The sequence below is a fragment of the Hemibagrus wyckioides genome, linkage group LG10, assembly GCF_019097595.1.
Source record: "Hemibagrus wyckioides isolate EC202008001 linkage group LG10, SWU_Hwy_1.0, whole genome shotgun sequence".
NCBI lineage: Eukaryota > Metazoa > Chordata > Actinopteri > Siluriformes > Bagridae > Hemibagrus > Hemibagrus wyckioides.
In genome coordinates, this window is record NC_080719.1 from 25,215,177 (window position 1) to 25,236,460 (window position 21,284).

The window sequence follows — 21,284 nt, forward strand, 5'->3', positions numbered from 1 at the left end:
TTTATATATTTATATTTATATAAATATATAAATATATAATATTATTATATATTTATATATATAATATTATATGTATATATGTATATATATATATATATATATATATATATATATATATATATATATATATATATATATATATATATTATATATATTATTATATATATATTATTAAATAATATATATTATTTATTTATATATATATATATATATATATATATATATATATATATATATATATATATAAATATTTTAAAAACATGACTGCAGCAGGTACAGAAGAATTCTTATATCTATTTGATTTGCACAAAGGGAGTTTAAATCTCCGGCCAGAAGGAAGCAGATGAAATCCGGTACACAATGGATAGCATCAGAAAGGACTACCTGGCCCTTCCTATGTTCGTAAATTTGTGCGGTCCCCATTTAACTATATTCTTCAACTGATCCTTACTCTTTACATTCAAATTGCCATTCAAACAAATAATGGAAAAACACATTCAATGAAACACGTGTAAAAGATCTTCATAAAAGAAATATCCATATGAAAAGTTAGAATAGAAAACTATCCTGAAGCATGGTGTTGAGTTCCCCTTGGCCTTTTTGTTGTGTCTTTGACTAATGCCCTGTTTATTTTGCATTTCTTTTAGTAAATCATTTTGCGAATAATTACAATAAATGCAATGATGAATGCACACGTACACTAGTTATGATCTATTTTGTGTGCTTGCATGATTTATAATCCTAAGTAACGCCCACTTCAGTTCTCAAGAAATGTGGAAATCTTCAAGGGCAGGGTACATATTCACATTAAACACTGTACATGTCATTGATGCACTGGACTCACTTTAGCTCTATTGAACGATGACTTTTAAAGAACTTCTTTGGAATAAGGTTCTCAGGAATCAATATAATATAACTTTTGTTCTTGGCACAAAGCTCTTCAAGTGGCAGAAACTCGAAATTGTTCACTGTCCTGAGGAGCCTGTCCTCATAGTGAAGCATGATGGTGATAGCATCATGTTGGCCACTTGGTTGTTCCTTTGACTAATTCCCTCATTTTGCATTTTTTATTTTTAAAAATTCTGCAGGCTTGATTTATCCCTTGGTGCAAATTTAAATTAAACTCATTGTAATTCATCTCATACAATACAAAGAATGCATCTTTACATATCTTAAGGCATTATTGTTGCAGTTGAGTTATGATTACAAAAGTAGGGCTGAAACTGAAACTTTAACGTTCTTTAGATCAAAAATACAAGCTAGAAATACATGAAAGTGAATATGTTACAGTATTACATATAGCAGCACCTGAACTCAGGGAAAAATGCATCATTTATAAATGCCAGGCTTTGGAAATAAGTGCAGCACAATCTGAGATGAGAATGCTACCTAGCACAGTGGCGATATGACTCCTACTGGTTCACTTTGGGTCACAGCCTCTACATTTTGGAGCCTATTTCAAGCTGCTCCTGCTTATCTGTAAATGTTATAGACAGGGTCAGCAATTTGCCAGTAATCTAATTGCCCAGCATGTTAAGCTATTGCATGAGGAGAGAGCAGCAAATGCCTCGGCATGTCAGCCACTACCAATCAAATCATCAAGCTAATGCCTGCCATAACCACAGTACAGTGGCCCTTATCACTACCCCCAAGCATCTGCCATGCTAGTGGCAGCTAAACAAGGCATACCGAACAAGAAGCTTTCTGCCAGCTTTCTGGGCTGTGTGGAATGAGGTTACGCTGAGACAAAGGACTATTTGAGTGCTATTACAGCAACACACATTATGTTGTAGAGATTAACATGAGAGCTGCAAACCAGTTACAATTACATTTTAGTGTGAAATGGCCAAGCTGTATTAATCCACTGTGTGGGTCAGTGATCGGGATAAATGGCCTGCGATTTTGAATTCAAGCACTTAAAAAAAGAAAAGAATGTTTGAGTCAAAGGAGACTTTGGCCTTCTTGAGCAGCTAAGACAGTTTCTCAGGTCAGCTTCAACAGGAGTATTTGTGTGTATAATACACCATCCTGGATACGCAATCACTCCCCAGCTCTTGGTATAAAAGAAGGTCTAGTATCTGTTACAGAGCTGAGAAGCTAGGAGGGATATCAAAGGAGGCTTAGGACGGATATCACACTGGGAGACACGGTATAATGGCTTTTACCCTGCATTTTTGCAGTAATAATTTTAACTCTCAGGATACAAAAGTACAATTTCAACCATTTTCACACAAAATGGAAGCAAAAGAGTCAAATCTACAGGTATTAAAAACCAGTTGCCAGTTTCTTGTTTGTTGCTGGATGTAAGGATGGTATTTCTACTGTTTTCTACTGGTATTTCTACTGGTATTTCTACTGATTTAACTAGCCATCTTACCTTATATTTAGCTAGTGAATAAGCAGTCTTACCTTGTTTTAGCTAGATGGATTTATTTATATCTGAGTAGTTATTTAGCTAGCAATCTTACTTTATATCTAGATAAAGATTTCCTGTCTTTCCTTGCTTCTAGCCAGTAATTTATTTACTCATATTAACTTGCATTTAGATTGTAAAAAACTAGAAATCTTATCTTGTTAAGGAATTCGCTGCCATTTGTTTTGTTTTGTTTTTTCCTCCTCTGAACTATTAATGATAAGTTTCTGGCTATAAATCAGACAATAAAATGCTTCACTACACTCCATAGACTCTGAAGAAATGAGAATTTGACATGGATAGAAGTCCATTCCTCTGCAAACATTTAGTTTTCAGCATCGATTCTTATTTTAAAAGAAGCTATGTCATCAGTTTGCTAATCAGACCGCAGGCTGCCAGCTGACAACTCCTTGAACAAGCCCATTAGCTTTCAGAATAGCTAAACTCAGCATAAATCTATTCAGTAACTAAGACTCTAATTGAAGTTTTTGTTCTCACAACACTGTAACAGTGAGGAGATAACAATATAGGCAGGTTATAATTATGTCCTCTTTATTTGGGTGTCCCAAACCAACAAATGTCATTTACACCTGTCTGATTAATCCACATGGAGGAAGGAGCACAACACAACCTAGCAAAAATTCTGCTTTATATAATCAGGAAAATTCATATACTTCTACCATATTCGCCTACATACAGTATAAAGGCAGAATACTCCGGGTTCCATCAACTGAACAAAGCTTTACCCAGAGAAGTATTTGTAGCAAAGCACAAACATGAACGAGCTCCCCTGTACTGTGCTGACATTTCTTAATGAAGAAGCCCAAATGCAAGGCCTTGCCTTGTAATCCAATCTCAGGGAGCTTTGCGTCTTCGCGCAGGCCGTTATTGACTGTATTGGGGACCATAAATCATGGGAGCAGCACACAGTGTACAGCTCAGTAACTCAGCTGATGCGAGCACTTACATTCTGCTCTTGGGTCACTGATGCACTGAAGTGTACACAGCTAAGATGCTATAGTAACTACAACATACCTGCCATGGGCACACTCTATCTGTTCATGATTGACCTGTGGCTGGAAGTCAGGGAGGAAAGGTGCTGTATAGAGGCAGCCATTGACATTTCTTTGAATAGCAACCAAATGGGGAACTCAGGCATACCAATCAGGTAGGGTTCGGCATTCTTTGTGTAGCGCAGTGTAGTGATAGAGGAATAAATGACTTTTTACACCTTTTACATCAGGTCTGTGTAATAAAATCTTTAATTCTCAGAATGTACATGTCTATCAAGGTTTTATATCTTACTTCACTACATTTCCAAATTTACTTTTACACAGATTTTTCTTTCTTATTGCAATATCAACCTGTTCCTGTCCGATTGCTCTAAATTTCCAAATTCTTTATAAATACAGTAAAATTCAATCTGATTCAAAATAGAGAGAATAAAGGTGTCACAGAGGTCACACCTCATTAGAAGCAACAAAGGGAAAAAAAATGCAAGTTGGCTTTTTCTGTGATATCTGTGAAAAATGATTACTGTGATATTTTGTTAGAAATAAAGTGTAAAACTTTATGATGTTAACAGATGCAGTAGATTTTCTAAATCAATTTTTTTTTCATGATTACTGAAATACCTCTAAAACTCGATAACTTGCTAATGTTTAGCAGAACCCTAAGGCATTGTTAGATGCTGTACATTATCATCACTGCTGTGAAGTCGATGTATGTGCCTGCTACAAACTCCAAAGCCCATGATCCTCAGCTGAAAACCTTTTCATAATCACCTGACTTCTTATGAGGCACACCTGTATTCAAGTACACACACACACACACACACACACTTTTCCTCTCATGGTACTTCAAGCAGGATTGTACACTAGCTAGTGGAAGTCATTAACACCTTAAAGGCCATTAGTTTCAAATGAACCATATATATAAAACAACAAATAAAATAAGAATATCTAGCGTAAAGTAGTCATTTGAGAACTACAACAATGACAACAAGCTACTCACATTTAGAAAAAGCTTGCCCATTTTTTCAAGCTAAAAGGCTTCAGAATATATGATGACATTTACAGTAAGGGAACATAGTGAGCCCCTGGTTTTTGTGATGCATTGTGGGACTTTTTAGGGTGTAAACATTCCAGGGAACTGTAAGGATTTTGTGATTGAGAAGAAGAAGTCTTAAAGTGGACAACTCACTGATCAGTGAACTAGACTATTGGACTAGGGTGCTGACTTAGTCGCACCATCAGTCTGTTTTGTTTAACGAATGGTCCCATTTATTTATATAATAAATAAATAAATAAATAATGCTATTATTATTATTATTATTATTATTATTATTATTATTATTTATACAAAGGTTAAAAAAATATATTTTTTTTTTTCTTTTTTATATTATAATGTTCAATGTGGCATTTTTATTAAAAATGAGTGAAATCCTGTGTAAACTCCATCACTGCAGGATGCTTTATTTTCCTTTTTTTTTCCCCAAGTTATTTCCAAAAGGTATTTTGTATGAATCTCCAAATTCACAGATAAACCTGGTTTTCTAAGGACAATCTGTCAGTCAGTCATCATCTCGGATGAACGTGGGAGGAACACAGCCTTTGTCAGTCAGTGTCTGGCTCTCTGTATAGCAATCTGGAAGAGAAAGTAACTTCTAGCTATAGACGTCATAGGTATATTTTCCAAGAGAGGAGTAAAAAAAAAAAGTGATTTAATAAGAAACAGCCAGAATTATATAAAACCAGGCTAGCAGAATAAGTTTTGATCACTTTAATGTAAATTTGAAGTAATCTTACATTACAGGTATTATATTGTTTAATTTACAAAATTCTTATGTCTTAAAATGGCTTTTCAGTCAAATAGAAAGTTTGAAAGAAAAGAGTTTGTCTTGTCTCCTTGTTTTGTCTACATCGAATGATTTTAATAAAAATGGAAACATCACCTACATTCATCTATCATTCATCATCATCTATCATTCACTGATGACATGATTATTTAGTTTACTCAAATAGTCAGTGTGCTACATTTTCCTGGCTAAAATCCTTTCCGAAACAGTTAGCACTAACAAGCTGACTCGCTACTTATTTTTGATGAAGGTTTCACTAAAACGTTCAGCGGAGATGAACCAGTTTACACAAACACACACATCGCGACATTCAGTTAATCATTCGGCACTGAGCTAGGTCAGCTAACATTAAAATTCATTTCAATTCATTTGTATTTAACAGATGATCACGTTGCGGCTTTACAGAAATCCTTCCTGAAATGACATGAGGAAGAAAGCCTAAGAGGAAGTAACCTCAAAAAGGAGCTGTTTTTGGTGGCACTGGATAGCAGGATTATAAATTGTTATGGCATACAGATGTATACTAACGATAGTTAATGACTAGCCTGTTCTGGCAGCTCATGGTTTATCGTATGATCCATTTCAGCTCTGCATTGCAAGGTTGTAATTATTATTTATACCTGAGTGACTGTAATTGCTCTAACGCTTCCACATAAAGTCACGACAGTGTAAAAAATAAAACGTTGAACTATCCTGAAACAGACAAGAAATAAGACATGAATCTTTAAAATGGGTTTTTCTTTCACACATACTGCAGTTTTATGGTTTCAACACATTTATTTTTCACACACAAAAAAACAAAGATGGAGGACACGGTAGCTGAGTGGTTGAACTACAGATTGTGAGTTCAATCTGAGGTCCACCGAGCGTCCACCTCTGGGCCCTTAACCCTTAATTGCCCTTAAGTATTTAAATGTAAGTCACTCTGAATAAGGGCATCTGCTAAATGTCGGAAATGTAAGATGGTAGACTAGCTAAGGGCTGTTTGTTCATGAATGTACAAGAATGGGCATTTTGTCCATGTATAAAAACATCCTACTGCTTTTTTATACTATTTCAAGCACTTTAGATACTTTAGTACATACACTGACTGTCCACTTTATTAGGAACAACTGTATATAAGGTCATTCCTGCAATTAGCCACTTAAACAAATCATGTAGCAGCAGTGCATAAACTTATGCAGCATACAGTACAAAATGTGGTAGCTTAGTGGTTAAGGTGTTGGATTATGGATCTGAAGGTTGTGGGCTTGAATCCCAGATCCCCTAAGCTGCCACTGCTGGGGCCCTTTAACAAGGTCCTTAACCCTCAGTGGCGTAAATGTAAGTGGCTCTGGATAACAGTATCTGCTAAATGCCAGAAATGTATATAAGTATTGGTCAGAGCTGCATCATGCCTTATTGGATATTATACTGTACTCTGCTGCAATGTTTACAAATTTTTGCACATGTACACTTTATCTAGTACTGTGTACGTCTATGTAGTGTATCTACACCGATCACCTGTTAGTGGGTGGGATATATAAGTGAGCATTTTGTCCTCAAAGTTGATGTGTTAGAAGCAGGAAAAATGGACAAGCGTAAGGATTTTCAGTTGGACAAAAGGGCCAAATTGTGATGGCTAGACCACTGGATCACATACTGGATAAAACTGCAGCTCTTGTGGGGTGTTCCTGTAGATATAATCTAAAAATATAAACATTCAACATGTCTATTGTTTTTTCTCTTGAGTAAAATAAGAGTCGAATGCTTGTGAAAGGTGGATTAAAAACAGCCTGATTATTCCAGCATTAATGCAGCGTACAGATCTTTTAAATAGTCAGAGAAATGATTGTGTGACAGGAAAAATCAGAGAATAAGCCTACAATGGCTTGATGAAACCGAGGGAGGAGATTATGGGTAATGAGGGACAACAATCGTTTCTGATTCTTGTAAGTATTACTGCAGAGGTTTAGAGACAGGGTCAAGTTTCTTCTGCTCATCAGGTAAGTAGCTCTTTGTGCCAGAGCATGGCCTAATCCTCTCCCATGGAGAGAGACTGACTGTGTCTCCGTGAAGTCGTGCGTGTCTGCAGAAACCTCTCTCTCTCGCTCTCTCTCTCTTGCTCTCTCTCTCTCTTGCTCTCTCTCTCTCTCTCTCTCACTCTCTCTCTCTCTCTCTCTCTCTCTCTCGCTCTCTCCCTTTCTAGCTCTCACTCTCTCTCTCTGCTTTTGATAATCTGTCTCCCAGTCTCATTCCCACACAAACACACACACACACACACACAGTTTCACCCTCCCACACACCTCAATCAAAAATTGCACCTCCACTCTAGCAGAGCAAAATGGATTGCCATCAAATATTGATATCTCTTATCTGTTGCTTACACCAGTAACGACTTGGCTGCCCCACACACACACACACAGACACACACACACACACACACACACACATGTATACACGCACACACACACAGACACACACACAAAATGTCCTATTATTCACAAAATGGAACAATCAAGTTCAACTTGTCCTATGCTAGAAAAAAAGAGCGGCACTTAAAGCGGCTAAAATAAGGAGTAGTTACTCATGCAACAAAGACGAAACCTCTTCAAAGAGACAAAAAGCATAAACTCTGGGTGAGTGCTGATACTCTTTATGCTTTATTCATGAAACGCTCACAATACTTCCGCTTAAAAGAGTGAAACAAAAAAGAGTGGTCTCTTTTACTTTATAGCAAGACTTAACAGCTTAGGAATTAACATCCGGTGCATTACATGATTGCCTTTCAGGCGAGGGAGAAAAGCTAAATGTGTTTCAGATGTTAGGCATACGTGAAATATATGTGATCACATGCTCTGATATTGCACGTGAACATGTGCATGCACGTGACATCATTTGAAGAAGGCCTGATTACCTAAAAAACAATTGACAAACGCTAACAACAAACACATGGTCAAGCTGCCATATAGACCTCGAAGTGTAGAGTGGTCCCAAACCCAAGGTGTTCTGAGTGCGATTGTGAAAGCAGCTCATACTCAGGTCCAACATTTACATTTCTGGTGTTTAGCAGACACCTTTTTTCAGAGTCACTTACATTTTATCTCATTTTTTTATGCAAATGAAGGTTAAGAGCCTGGCTCAGGGGCCCAGCAGTGGCAGCTTGGTGGACCTGGGATTTGAACTCACAACCTTCTGATTAGTAGATGAACACTAAGCTACCACATGCCCCACAGTTGTTCAGGAAGTAAAGTAACCTGTGCGTGTGTTTTAGTCGATGATGGCATCACTAGTTTCTACAGCACACATGTATGATGAGTAGCAGGGGAATGATGTGAAACAGAAGAGGTGAGATGCCTTACTGTGCATAACAACACCAAAATAACACAAAAACAAAAAACATGGTGAGTCACGTTGTGTTTTCTCGTGTATTCGTGTTGATGTAAGATGAACGCAGATGCATAAGGAACAAGAATAAGGAACAAGGAACAACATTTCTATTCCTTCTCACACTATAAGTGATGACCCATAATTATTTAGCCGTCACCGCATAACACAGTGGAACCTCGGCATACGAATTCTCTCCATTACGAATTTTCGCCTTAAGAATAGAAATTTTCAAGAAATTAGCATCGGCATACAAAGCATTTTCAGCATACAAACGAACCGAACCGAAAGCCGGCTAACTTATGCGTACTTCAGGGAGCCGTTCAAAACTTGTTTGCATCAGTGGAAACCCAAGCGAAGCGAGTTTACAAATTTTAGCTAACCAACCCACGATACCAACATTGTCTTCAGCATGCGTTCAACAGCTAGGTGATTTTTGGGGTGTTTTTTTGTTGACAGATTGGTGGTGTGGGCGGTCTGTTCTATTTTCAGCCCAAGCATGGTGGCACCACTTCCTGTGAGGACCCTTGACATGGAATGCTTGGCTTGGGTCAGTTCTTTGTAAGCAGCCATACTGTTTACATACGCTTCGTATTGGGAATATTGATCATATTTTTAGGTGGCTGGAACGGATTATCTGTATTTACGTTATTTCTGATGGGAAAATTCATTACAATACAAATTTTCACCTTGAGAACGAATCAAATTCCTATGCCGAGGTTCCACTGTATGAGAATTACACAACAGACATGTGTGTATAGAACAATCAGGATAGGTACACACACCATCTAAACATCTAACATACGAAAACCAACCGAGAAGAAAAACAAAAAAAGTTTCAGGGAGCCTCAGTCTTTGGAAGTCTCGTTAAATTCAATCCCATGATCCCACAACAAGGCATTAGAAAAGAACTGATTTTCCCCATGCATATATTATCTACACATTTTTAGAAAACAGCTCTTAGGACTGGTGACGTTTCTAATGGGGTTGTACTTGAAATCTTGGGAAATATGATGTTATTGTTGTACATAAAACCTTAAAGAGGGTATTTTTTGTCCTACTCAAAGAAAGAAAGAAAGAAAGAAAGAAAGAAAGAAAGAAAGAAAGAAAGAAAGAAAGAAAGAAAGTTATAATCATTACATTTATTTATGCACTTCCTTTTTTAGTTTTTTTGTTTGTTTGTTTGTTTGCTAGTTGCTTAGTTTGATATTATATTTCTTGTTAATTATTTTGTCCAAATTAAAAGTCAGCCAGAGCTCACACCAAGCAATTTTATCAATGCTTACTGCAGAAACAAAAAACTGCAGGCTTTTTTTCTATACTTTCTAACTCTACCCCTTACACACTGTTCGAGTTAAATTTTGACATTTGACAGCAATAAAAAATACCTTTAATGTATTCTTTTATCCTAAAATTTGATGACTTTTCCAAAAGTGATTTTCTTTAAAGTTCTAACATTTACATGGACAGATATTTGAACCATCCTGCACAGCATAGTGGTCAGTATTACTGCCACACAGCTCCACTGTCCCATCCTGAGCTCGGCTTATGGTCTGTATGGAATTTCATACTGTATGTTCTTGCAAGGTTTGCTTCTTCAGGCTCCTCCCACCATCCAGAGGCACACAGGTGGATGGATTGACTATGCTAAATTGTCACTAGGTGTGAATGTGTGTGTACATGATGCCCCTCGATTCCATCTGGGAAAAAGTGTTGCTGTTGAAACCTGTTGGATGAACCTATAGAGAACCTTTCAGAGGCTTTTTTTTTCAAGAATATCCTGTTCAGTGGTATGTCCATTAATCCAACAATCCAAATCCACTTCATTTGATAGATAGATAGATAGATAGATAGATAGATAGATAGATAGATAGATAGATAGATAGATAGATAGATAGATAGATAGATAGATTAATTTGAAAGAAAAAATAATAATAAGTTGCTCCTGTTTTTCGGATGGCATGTTCACTATTAAATTTCTTTGTCATAACACTCCACAGTGTGCTTTATATTAAAGTAGACACTCAGGGCTTTAAGAATTTGTAGCTTGTCATGAGTATTTCTGATTTTTTTTCCACACAAATATTTATGTCTATTGAGTAAATTCTGATATCAAACCCATCTCTACCCTCTAAAATGCCCCAAGTGCTTATTCATAAGCATCTAAAATGTGAAGGCGTTATCTTCAACCACTGTGTAAGATTATCCCAAGAGAGGTAAAAAAAAGAAAAGAAAACATCTCACACCAAAATCCAACAGCATCCTGACTAATTTTATATCAGACTTCCGGCAATAAAATAATTGATTTGTTTATGCTGATAGAAAATGTCTGATGAGTTGATTTCCATTGCATCAGCAGACTGTAACACCAGTGTACAGGAAAGTAGAATTAAGATTAGTGAAACAAATCCATTCACAAATCCATTCACACTGCCTTCAGATCAGTTCATTTTAACACAAAGTTTAGATTTGTTGATATTTTCAGCTAATCTTGAGTTATAGCATGGGGGAGATGATGATCTGTGACTCCATGTACTGTGTGCTGGAGTGTTTAATGATGCGATTACTGCATGAAGGTCACACATGTAAAACAACAGCAAACGCTAAAAGTAATTACTGCATAAACCATGCAAGAATACAGCAGTTTAACAGTGTTTCTGCAAAAATAATAAAAGTGCATAATGTACATGTATAAAAAGGAAAGCATGAGGTAACTATAAATAGCTTGACGGATGACCAGTTGAAGGAAAAAGTAGGGTTGATAAACGTGGGTTATGTGGGGTTCAATAAACTGTGAACAATCACAATAAACTTCATAAGGAGGAGTGAAAATATTTCACATTTACAAGCAGCCAGAAGCTCCCATGCAAGTGAAACGCAAGCCACGGTACCAGCATGTAATCCCGCAGCCATAAATCACTCGTGATGATCTCCTTCTTAATCAACCTAAGCACAAACTGCTAATAAAAGATGAGAGCGTTACAGTTTTGCAAAGTCAAAGTAAAATATTATTTCAGTGAGGCAAGCCCAGAGAACACTTTGCACGTCAAATAAAATTTCGCACCACGGTGAAATAAAAAAGAGCTCAAACAATAAAGTGATTCGTTCAGTCACAAAGGTAAACCGTGTTCTCAATAACGTCTCCAGATTGACTGAATGGTAAATTGCCAGCCACTGAATGAACACCATGAAGATTGGAGCATATTCTTCCAAGAGAATAACAGCCAATATATACACAAACGAGTAACCCTCACGTAAGAACAACAAAAAGAAAAAAGTAATACCACAACACAAAAGCAGCAAATAAAACAAGAAACCCCACATACGAACACATGCACAAGCTGTCAGGTGTCACATAATGAAGCTAGTTTTCTTGATTTGTGCTCTGTACACACCTGTCACACCGAGACTTGGCTCGTTGTAACTTTCCTAGCTCTCTGCTTCCCTAAAAACGAAGTCACCCGAGCCAAGCTGCAGTAATTACCTCTACAGTTCACTAGAGAGGTCTAATTTCCGTCACCTCCTGACTATTTCAGGAGTGGCGCCACACGTGATTGATGGGTTATGAAACCTTTTTTACAGTTCTGACATTTTGCTGAAACAAGCCGGGGTCTGAACTTTCCATCTGCCTCCTTTCAGCCCTCCGTCCCCACACCACCACCACCACCCTCCTCCGAGTCCTCCGCTGTCCTTGAGCCCCGGCACTGCACTTTGATCATGCCTCTTTAGGGAGAGGCCAGGAACCTGCAAGATTAATGCTTTCCCAGGGCATATCGCAGCCCACTGCCAGCCGCTTTAATCACTCACAGTCGCTTATTGTGGATGCAGAATGTGTGTTGAGCTGCTTACTGTGGCTGGTGTCATATCTGCGATGTGGCTCTGCAGGGTACTTCTACTTCCAAATCTGATGAAAGAGGGATGAAAGAGAAATGAAGTACCTGGTCTATCATGCCACTTCATCTAGCTGGCCCGATGTAATCTAAGTAACTATAAGGGCATGAAAAGATGATGAGGTCTTAGATCGCTATAGATCGTGATAAATGGATCACCATCACACATACAGCTAAATGGCTTTAGGTGGCTAGTAAGCTAATCGATGCCAAACGAATTTTAATCTATTTCCTATTTGACAAAAACAATAAAGTTTCATTTTACACTTGACCAAATCTGATGACGGGCAAAACCGATCCAAACCACAGAATCCGGTTACCTGATCTGACCAGTCAGGTTAAAAAAATTCTCGGAGGCCACACAAGTTAATTGAAGCAGCTTTAAAAAATGAATTCCTTTCCTCCAGTAAAATATTTATCACGTTTATGAATGAATATTTATTTTCAAGAAGCTATGTAGCATCAGAGAGTGAGAACAGGAGGCAGATGCATCAATAAGCAGCACATCTCTCATCTCCCGAAAATCACCAAAACAGCAGCATTATCATAAAATAACCCCACTCATAACAGTCACTGTCATAAAACTGGCTTATTGGAACCTGATATGCCTATTTTCTGATCTCAAGAAAATGTCTCAAAGCAAGACGCAGTGTTTTCCTGCCAAGCCAAAGCAAACACAAACAGGATGATTCACTGTTTCTATGGAACACTTTAAATAACTTTTTAAATACGTGCCAGGAAAAATATCATATTTCTATCACAGTTTCTCCCGCTGCATTCCAGTTCCCATAGAGTCAAATATCATGTGTTTGTTTTTATTTTTGTTCTAGTCCTGACTGTCCGGTCATTGGTTTGTTTCCTTATTGTGGTGACCTGTTTTGTGTTTGTTCCCAATTAGTTTGCCTATTTACGATATATCCTCTCTGAGTCATTGTTTGTTGAGAAATTTAATCATGCTTTTTTATTATTAAGTTCCTATATCACATTGTACTTCCTGGTTCTGACCCTAGTTCCCGTTCCTTATTTCTGCTCTATAGTATCACTGTCTGTCTTTGGGAATTTTGCTACTGACTTTTGATTCTTGGATTTAACCAAATATACGTGTTTAAAGTATACACACTTGTGTCCTGTTCTTGGCTGGACCCTTCCTGTCAGTTCAAACCAAGTCTTTTGACCTTTCTCATCAACAAAGTGTTTCTGCTCACTGAACTGTTGTTTATTAGATGGATTTTTTTTGTTTTTCACACCATTCTATGCAAACCTTATAGACTATTGGGTGTGAAAAACCCAGCAGATCAGCAGTTTCTGAAATAATTGAACCACATCCAGCCTGTCTGGCACCTGCATCCACGCTATAGTAAAAAATTGCTGTGTTCAGATTGTTCCTCCATTCTGATGTATAATGTGAACATTAACTGAAGCTCTTGATCTGTATCTGTATTATTTCATACAGTCTACTGCCCCAGCATGACCTGTTGTTTGTAAATGCATGATTGAGCAAGGGTTCCTATTAAAGTGGCTCCATGACCACCATTATGCCACTCTTACTAATTCAGCCACAGCTCTATATTTTAAGCCATTTATTGGATTTGGGATATAAATGCATTTCCCAGCAGGTAGCATTTTATGCCACTTCGCCTTATAAAAGTAATAAAATCATATTTTAACATGAGACATTTTAAGAAGTTAAAATCCCATGAAACAGTATCTGCCAAAGTAGGTTCAGATTTGTAGTCTCACTAGTTTGAATGAAAGAAAAAAAAAACACTGGGAGCAGAAAGGGTCAGAACACAAAACTATAAAAAATAAAAATAAAATAATAATAAAAAAAAAAGTCACACAAACGAGAGGCCAGAGTGCGTGGCTGTCACTCTGGGCAGAGCTGTGGGTGGACAGAACACTGACAGAATGAAGAGAGAGAGAGAGAGAGAGAGAGAGAGATAAGAGCATGGAGCAGAGGAGACTTAAACTCCCCCAATGATCAAAGAAACAAAATTCAGATTAGACTTCATGTCTGTTCCAGTCGCTTAGTAAGTCACAAAATATAGATCAAGATGACTTGATAAAGGACAGAGAAAGAAGGAGATAAGAAAAGAGAAAAAGTAGACACTGCATACCAAGAACAGGACTGAAAAAGTATGACATGTATAGCTATATCTAAAGGGAGAGAGAGAGAGAGAGAGAGGCAGGCAGACAGAGACACTTAGAATGCAGAGAAGCAAACAATTTCAAGGAAAATAATAACTCTGAAGGAAAAAAAAAACATTAAATGCTGCAAAAGTTTCCACAACTCTAAATGTCACTCAACACGTGGGTAATATACATTCATTTAAAAGGTTGCAGGAAATTGAATGCAACCTGACTTAACTTATTGCTCTGCTTTTCCCCGGATTAATTATTCAGCACTGGTGTAGCAGAAGCAGTGAAAATACCACATGAACCACTGTACTGACTTTCCTCACTGTATAAATAACCAAACAAAATAACTATCTTCATCCAAGGGGAATGAACGTCATTAAAGATGTGATTGCAACAAACTGAAACCAGGGACAAACCGATATCTGGAACTTTTTACTGGGCCAATTTTTGTGCATGCTCTAATTGAAGTGTCACTGAAACCCCAACAGGAAAAGTAGATTCAAATAATTACTTGGTAAAGTTTATACTGTATATAAAGTACATTGGATGAAATAGTAATAGAAACAAACTAGCATAAGAAGCTTAAAATACAAAACACAGTGGTTAGCAAGTTTGCTCTGCACCTCCAGGGATTGCCTGCATGTTCTTGCATGTTCTCGCTATGCTTCAGGAGGTTTCCTCTGGCTACTCCGGTTCCTCCCCTCGGTCCAAACACATGCATGGTAGGCTGATTGGCATCTTAAATTGTCTGTAGTGTATGAATGGCTGTGTGAGTATATGTCCAATGGGTCCAGGTTGTCCCCTACCTTGTGCCCTGGGATAGTCTCCAGATTCCCTGCAACCTTGTGTAGGATAACCAATACAGAAAATGGATGGACAGATATGGATAGGAAACAAATATGTCAAAATATCAACGCTGATCAAACTTTAATGTGAACAGGTATGTTTTCTAAAATTTGTTGGTAATCTGTACTAAAGTCTAAAGATATTTGAGTCCACAACCAGGACAGATTCTGGGCTTGTTTGGTGGAAGGGCTTTTTGCTTTCACATAACAGAAGAATTCCTTCCAAACCTCCTTGCAAAATTATCCCAGCACTCAAGCAGAGAAGAGCTGTGCTTTTCAGGTGCATGACATGTTTTCGTGAAGAAATACCTGCAAATGAGAAGCTGTTCTTATATAAGAGGATTTATAGGCATGCAGACTGGCACAGACCACATTTTTTTGTGATTCTGTCCATGCAAGCACTTAGAATCAGAGCTAATTCAGTTTGGACATGGAAGTTTGGTCTTATATACAGGATCAATAAAACATTCCCCCTCATCTACTGACCATGAGAATCTGGAACAAAACGGAAAGTTGAACCAGTCTCATTACTGAACCTGGTATGAGGACCACACTATGGTTCGGTGGAAGCCAATCCAGACCACCAATTTCAAGAGTACCAGGGTTCCTGCTCTTGGGCTTAAAAACATGTTTTCGCTCTTTACGTAACAATCAACATGGAATGAAAACACCCTCACTGTGACCTTGGTAAAGCCAAGACATTTTGTAAGGAAACTCAGAGAAATGATCAAAAAGCAAATAAATAGTCCACTTCCATACGTAAACCCCAATTTGTTTCCCAAAATGATTTGTCATGACTTTTCATCAAAGAACCAAATGAACCATTTACAATCTGTTGTTTTTTTGTTTTTTTTTTGTATATGATGTGACAGAACCCTTTAATCTGGTGTTCTAGCTCCAAACAATTTACATGCCAGAAGAGGGTCAAGCAGCGCATAAAATATAAGCAAAAGTGCGGCAGATAAGAAGTCATCTTTGAGCAGAAAAGAGGAGAATGGTAAAAAGTGCAGTACAATGTCACAAGCGGTTTGTATCTAAAGTCTGCAACGGCCCTAAGAGCACAACAAAAAAAAGCATTCTCACATATTTATGTGTGAACTCTTGAATACCAAAGTAGGCCATGCACAGGTGTAGAGCGGAGATAAGACCTGTGCTTTCCTGGATTCCCTTTTCCAAAACAGGATGTGGGTGGAGGGGGTGTGATACATATTTTACTATCCGTGGTTGTCAATCATTTTTGAATGGATGGGACCATTGTGTAAGGCATGAGGCATTTTTTTATTCCTTCTTTTTTTGTGATATATACACAGAATGGTCCGAGTAGAAGACAGACACCTAAATATTTAGGTCAGGGGTTATGAGACTCACCTTAGACCTGTCAAACCTGTCATCTCCTCCATAGATGATGTGGGAAGAGGATATAAAGCTCTTAGAAAGCAGCCTTAAAGAAAATTCTCTTAGTAGAAATAAGGTCTGTTCTTCAATGAATGAGATGACATACCACAGAGATGTACTTGGTATACTGTATGTCTTGCAGACCAGAAAATTAGTTATGACTGCCAATGAGATATGACACAACAGTATATTGTGGAGGTTAAACAGAATCTCTGTAAGCTAATCCAGGCTGTCAAAAATAATTCATGTAGTCTAATTCATGGCAAATGAGTCGGTCTTTGTGGTGTGTCATTTAAATGCAGCCATTCAACAGCATCATTTCCAGTGAATCCAGAGCACAATACCAAAGACTGTCTCTAAATTATGCCTCTCAAATCAAATACACTTCTACAGCCTTGACTTAAAAACTAAAACAACCCAATGCCGGCCCTGCACCACAAGTTACTGCAAAGAATAAATAGAGATGGTTACAAAGCCAGACACTGACGGAAAAACCTCGACTTCAAAGAAGCTTTACAAGTACTGTGCCGTTTTATTTATATATTTTTTTGTTAATGCACACTTCAGTTTTATTCTCATGCCACACTACTGTTAAATTTTTATATCTGATTGTTCAGAATGTGCTGATTAATTTTCTATAACAGCAGCTCTGACCATTGTGCCGAATTTACATAAAGTAAGGTGGACAAAAATAGGGTTAGGTTTAGGGTTAGTAAATAATAAATCTTATTTACATAGAAAAATGTTAAGTATAATCATCAGTATAGTAAAATGTTCTGTTATATGCAATTTCTGGAAGGAGTCTACACTGGAAAGTCTGAATCTGAGTGTGTTTATTCCCAGTATTTCCCAGGTTCAGTACCATGGTGTATTTCCCGGGCTGCATAACACCTTTCACATTACCAATTTTTCTCAGGAACCATCCTCTATTTCAGAATAGTGATGTGTTGTTCATGAACGATTCAGTCGTTTTGGACGAATCCTAAATATGACTCGAGAACAAAGAGTCTTCTCAGAGAGCGATTCGTTCATTTTGTATTGACCGCACATGCGCAGCATCCTATAGGTTCAGTACAGGAAACATGGTTAGTTCATCTTGAGTCATCTGTTCATCACGTGACAGCCTCATAGGTTCGGCTCTGCAGTCTGTGGAGGAAACAGAAATGATTCGTTCATCTCCCGAGTCTTCAGGCCCAAGTTGTTTGTTCGTTCATCACGTGACCACGTCCTGGATCGGTATCTTACAGTCAATAATACTAATGTAATCTTGTCTAATAATTAGGAATTATCATGAAATTATCAAAAGACATGTGCAATGAAGATTTTCTGAAAAATAGAAAAGTTGTGTTCTTGTTCCTGTCAGTCTGGTTTAGTCTTTGGTTGATTTATAGTTTTGTCTTATTCTAAATGTGATCAACGTTTACATAAGTAGATGTGTCGAGATAATTGGCTATTAACACGTAATTAACACTGTAATTATATTCTGCTGAAATGAACGAAATGAACGATAAAAGATTAGTTCATTTTGCTGAACGAGATTCGAAGGTCTGAGTCAGTAAAACTTCCCATCACTATTTCAGACTAAACTTCCTGTGTGAAAGCTTGCTTAGTAACTTGAAGAAAGAGAATGCATGAAAAGAGAGGCTGGTGAAGGAATTTTATATTTATACTATAACATAAGTGATTACAGGAATTTACAAGAGATGTTCCACTATATAACTATAAATGGTTAAAAAGTATAGTGTGGCATTAAATAATAAATAAATCACTGTAAGCAGAGGCAAAATGCTGGAATGTAAGAGAAAAAAACTTTTTGCTGTTACTGGAAAATAATCAACTTCAGGTGACAGTAAGAGCAACTGTGGAATATTTTCTTTTAACATGAGCAATCTGAAAAATATGTTTAATTCTTTACCTAACGCCCAGAGGAGACTCTGGAACTGCGACCCTGACCAGGATGAATAAATAAACGAATAAATAAATCCAAACAGTTTATGCAGTAGTAGTCCTGTGTGGTTCTGCTAGAGGAAGTGCAAAACATCATATAATCATGAGGATTAAGGTCAAACAAATCTAATTAAATACCAGTGCTGCTAATTGTTTTGCCTAAAGAAAGGAATTATTTGTGTAAATATTACATTATAAAAGCTCACACATTTGTGCAAACAAAATCCAACAAAAATGACAGAAAAAGCTTTTTTTCAGCCAGTTGGATATTTCTACTTGTTTAGAATCTCACCTTCCTTCCTGCTTATTACTGTTTTCTTTTCTTGTCAGTGATACTGTAGCAAGTAGGTAGGGTTTATCAGGGGTCTATAGGAAGGGTGTGATTTGGGTCATGAGCCAAAATGGTTGAGGGATGATTGGCACACCTATAAATTACTCCTGAAGCCATATTTATGTTTTCTCTTTCCTTCTCTCTCTCTCTCTCTCTCTCTCTCTCTCTCTCTTCCCCCCTTCAGTGAGCCGAGTGTATTTGACATGGTGTTTATGTGCCTGAGCAGCCATGTACAAGGAGGTGGAAATGTGAGAGTTTTGCTTTGTTTCTCTTGTTTTAAGTTAAAGAGTTTAAAAAAGCCACAGGGTGCAGGCTAAGAATAAAAAAATACTTCCACAGCTGACACTGGCGCTGTTGTGTTCTGAGTGGTGTGCTCTTTTGAATCAGTTATACTGGTGCCAAAACCTGGAAGCTGCTCAGAGAATGAAGTAAATTAGACAGTCCTCTGGCTCACATCGTCTAGTGGTAAACCTGCAGGACCAACATCAGGTTCTAATCGATCTGCAGAAACAGGTGATGAAGCTCTTTATGAAAGAAATAAATAAATAAAAAGCCCTCAGTGAGACTCTAGCCCTCCTCAAGAGCCTCTTAACCCCTTTGTCATCTCCTGCGACAGCTGCAATGAGCTCTCTCATCCTGAAGAGGCACTCCAAGGTGAATCTAGAAATGTTTTCAACTATGGTCTTGACATTGGGTGGTCCATGAGTGACTGGACCTCCAAGAGCTGTTAACTGGAGCAATCTAGCATGTGGCCCACAGTCCACTACATAAGAACTAGCTGGACTTTTTAGCTATAAAGATGGCTATCTGCACAGGTGATGTTGGAGGAGTAGGATTTGACCTCATTCAGAGGTTCCTTGACCTAATCGCATGCAACCAGTGATGCTTACCATACAGGTGATGTTAGAACGGTTCATAGTTCCAACCACAGAATTTTAAAGTTCCAAGCCATTCTGATTTTACCTTTCAGTTCAAAATGACTCAAACCTGGCTCTCAGAGTGGGATGCTCTTGAATTTATTATATATATATATATATATATATATATATATATATATATATATATATATATATATATATATATATATATATATATATATATATTATATATATTATATTGAATTTATTATATATACCAAAATGTCACTGCACTGTTGAGTTCATTTGAATGGACATTTAACTGGTTACTTCCTCTTTAGAATTTTTGCTCAACCCATCCATTTTTTTACAGTTGTGATGTTGATGCACTTCTCCAGGTTGCCATTGGGAATAAAATCAGCACACAAAGCCAGCAGACATACACTGCTGATTAAAAGCCAGAGAGTTTGAATCCCAGGTCCTTCAAGCTGCCACTGCTGGGCCCTTGAGCAAGAACCTTAACCCTCAATTGCTCAGTTGTATAAAATGAGATAAAATGTAAGGACGTCTGCCAAATGCCAGAAATGTAAATGTACCTAAAAAATGAAAAACAGATGGTAGAAGACATCGAATACACAAACACAAGAAAAAATATTTAAAAAAATGGTTTAGATTAGGCAAGACTGATGAACATCAGTATCTGTTATCTTCTTCTTCTTTTTTTTTCAATTCAATTCAATTTTATTTGTATAGCGCTTTAATCAATGGACAATGTCTCAAAGCAGCTTCATAGAATATAAAGAATATACTGGTTCTTATAACCAGTAAAACATTTTAAAATTGCCAGTAAAAAAAAGGCATGTTATGGCACATTTGACGCAATGCAGGTGGAAAGGTAATAGCTACTGCATGCACTCCAATTTTGGCATAATTTAAACATTTGTGCTGGGACAGTACATGCTGGAGGGCATCATCCTCTTGTTCTAAACAGCATGGAAAAGACTCACTCATATGCACCGATACTCTCCTGAGAAGAACATAGACTTGTTCAATTTAGGACTGACATAACTTTCGCCTTAATGTCCTTCAAAAATGATGGGTACAAATACATTTCAGAGCAGACGGTATGAAGAGAAAAATTGAGCCGAGCCAACCCACATTTCCATTAAGTAGGCACAATCTAGAGGAAACAGAGAAATAACTAAAATGGTCACCTTCATTTATTGGTGCCAAGGCCAGTGGCT

The 21,284-nt window shown here is 37.4% G+C and overlaps 1 protein-coding gene across 2 annotated transcripts in view; it reads right to left on the reverse strand.

Annotated features, from left to right (window-relative positions):
- Window positions 1–21,284, reverse strand: part of LOC131360937 (inactive N-acetylated-alpha-linked acidic dipeptidase-like protein 2) — a 266,958-nt gene that overhangs the window by 238,536 nt on the left and 7,138 nt on the right. The window contains exon 2 of one of the 2 annotated variants that reach the window (XM_058401796.1): window positions 12,486–12,540. The exons of the other annotated variant lie outside the window; for it this stretch is intronic. The gene's annotated coding sequence lies outside the window, so the exon portion shown is untranslated. The remainder of the gene's footprint in view (window positions 1–12,485; window positions 12,541–21,284) is intronic. 2 annotated transcript variants of the gene reach the window in all.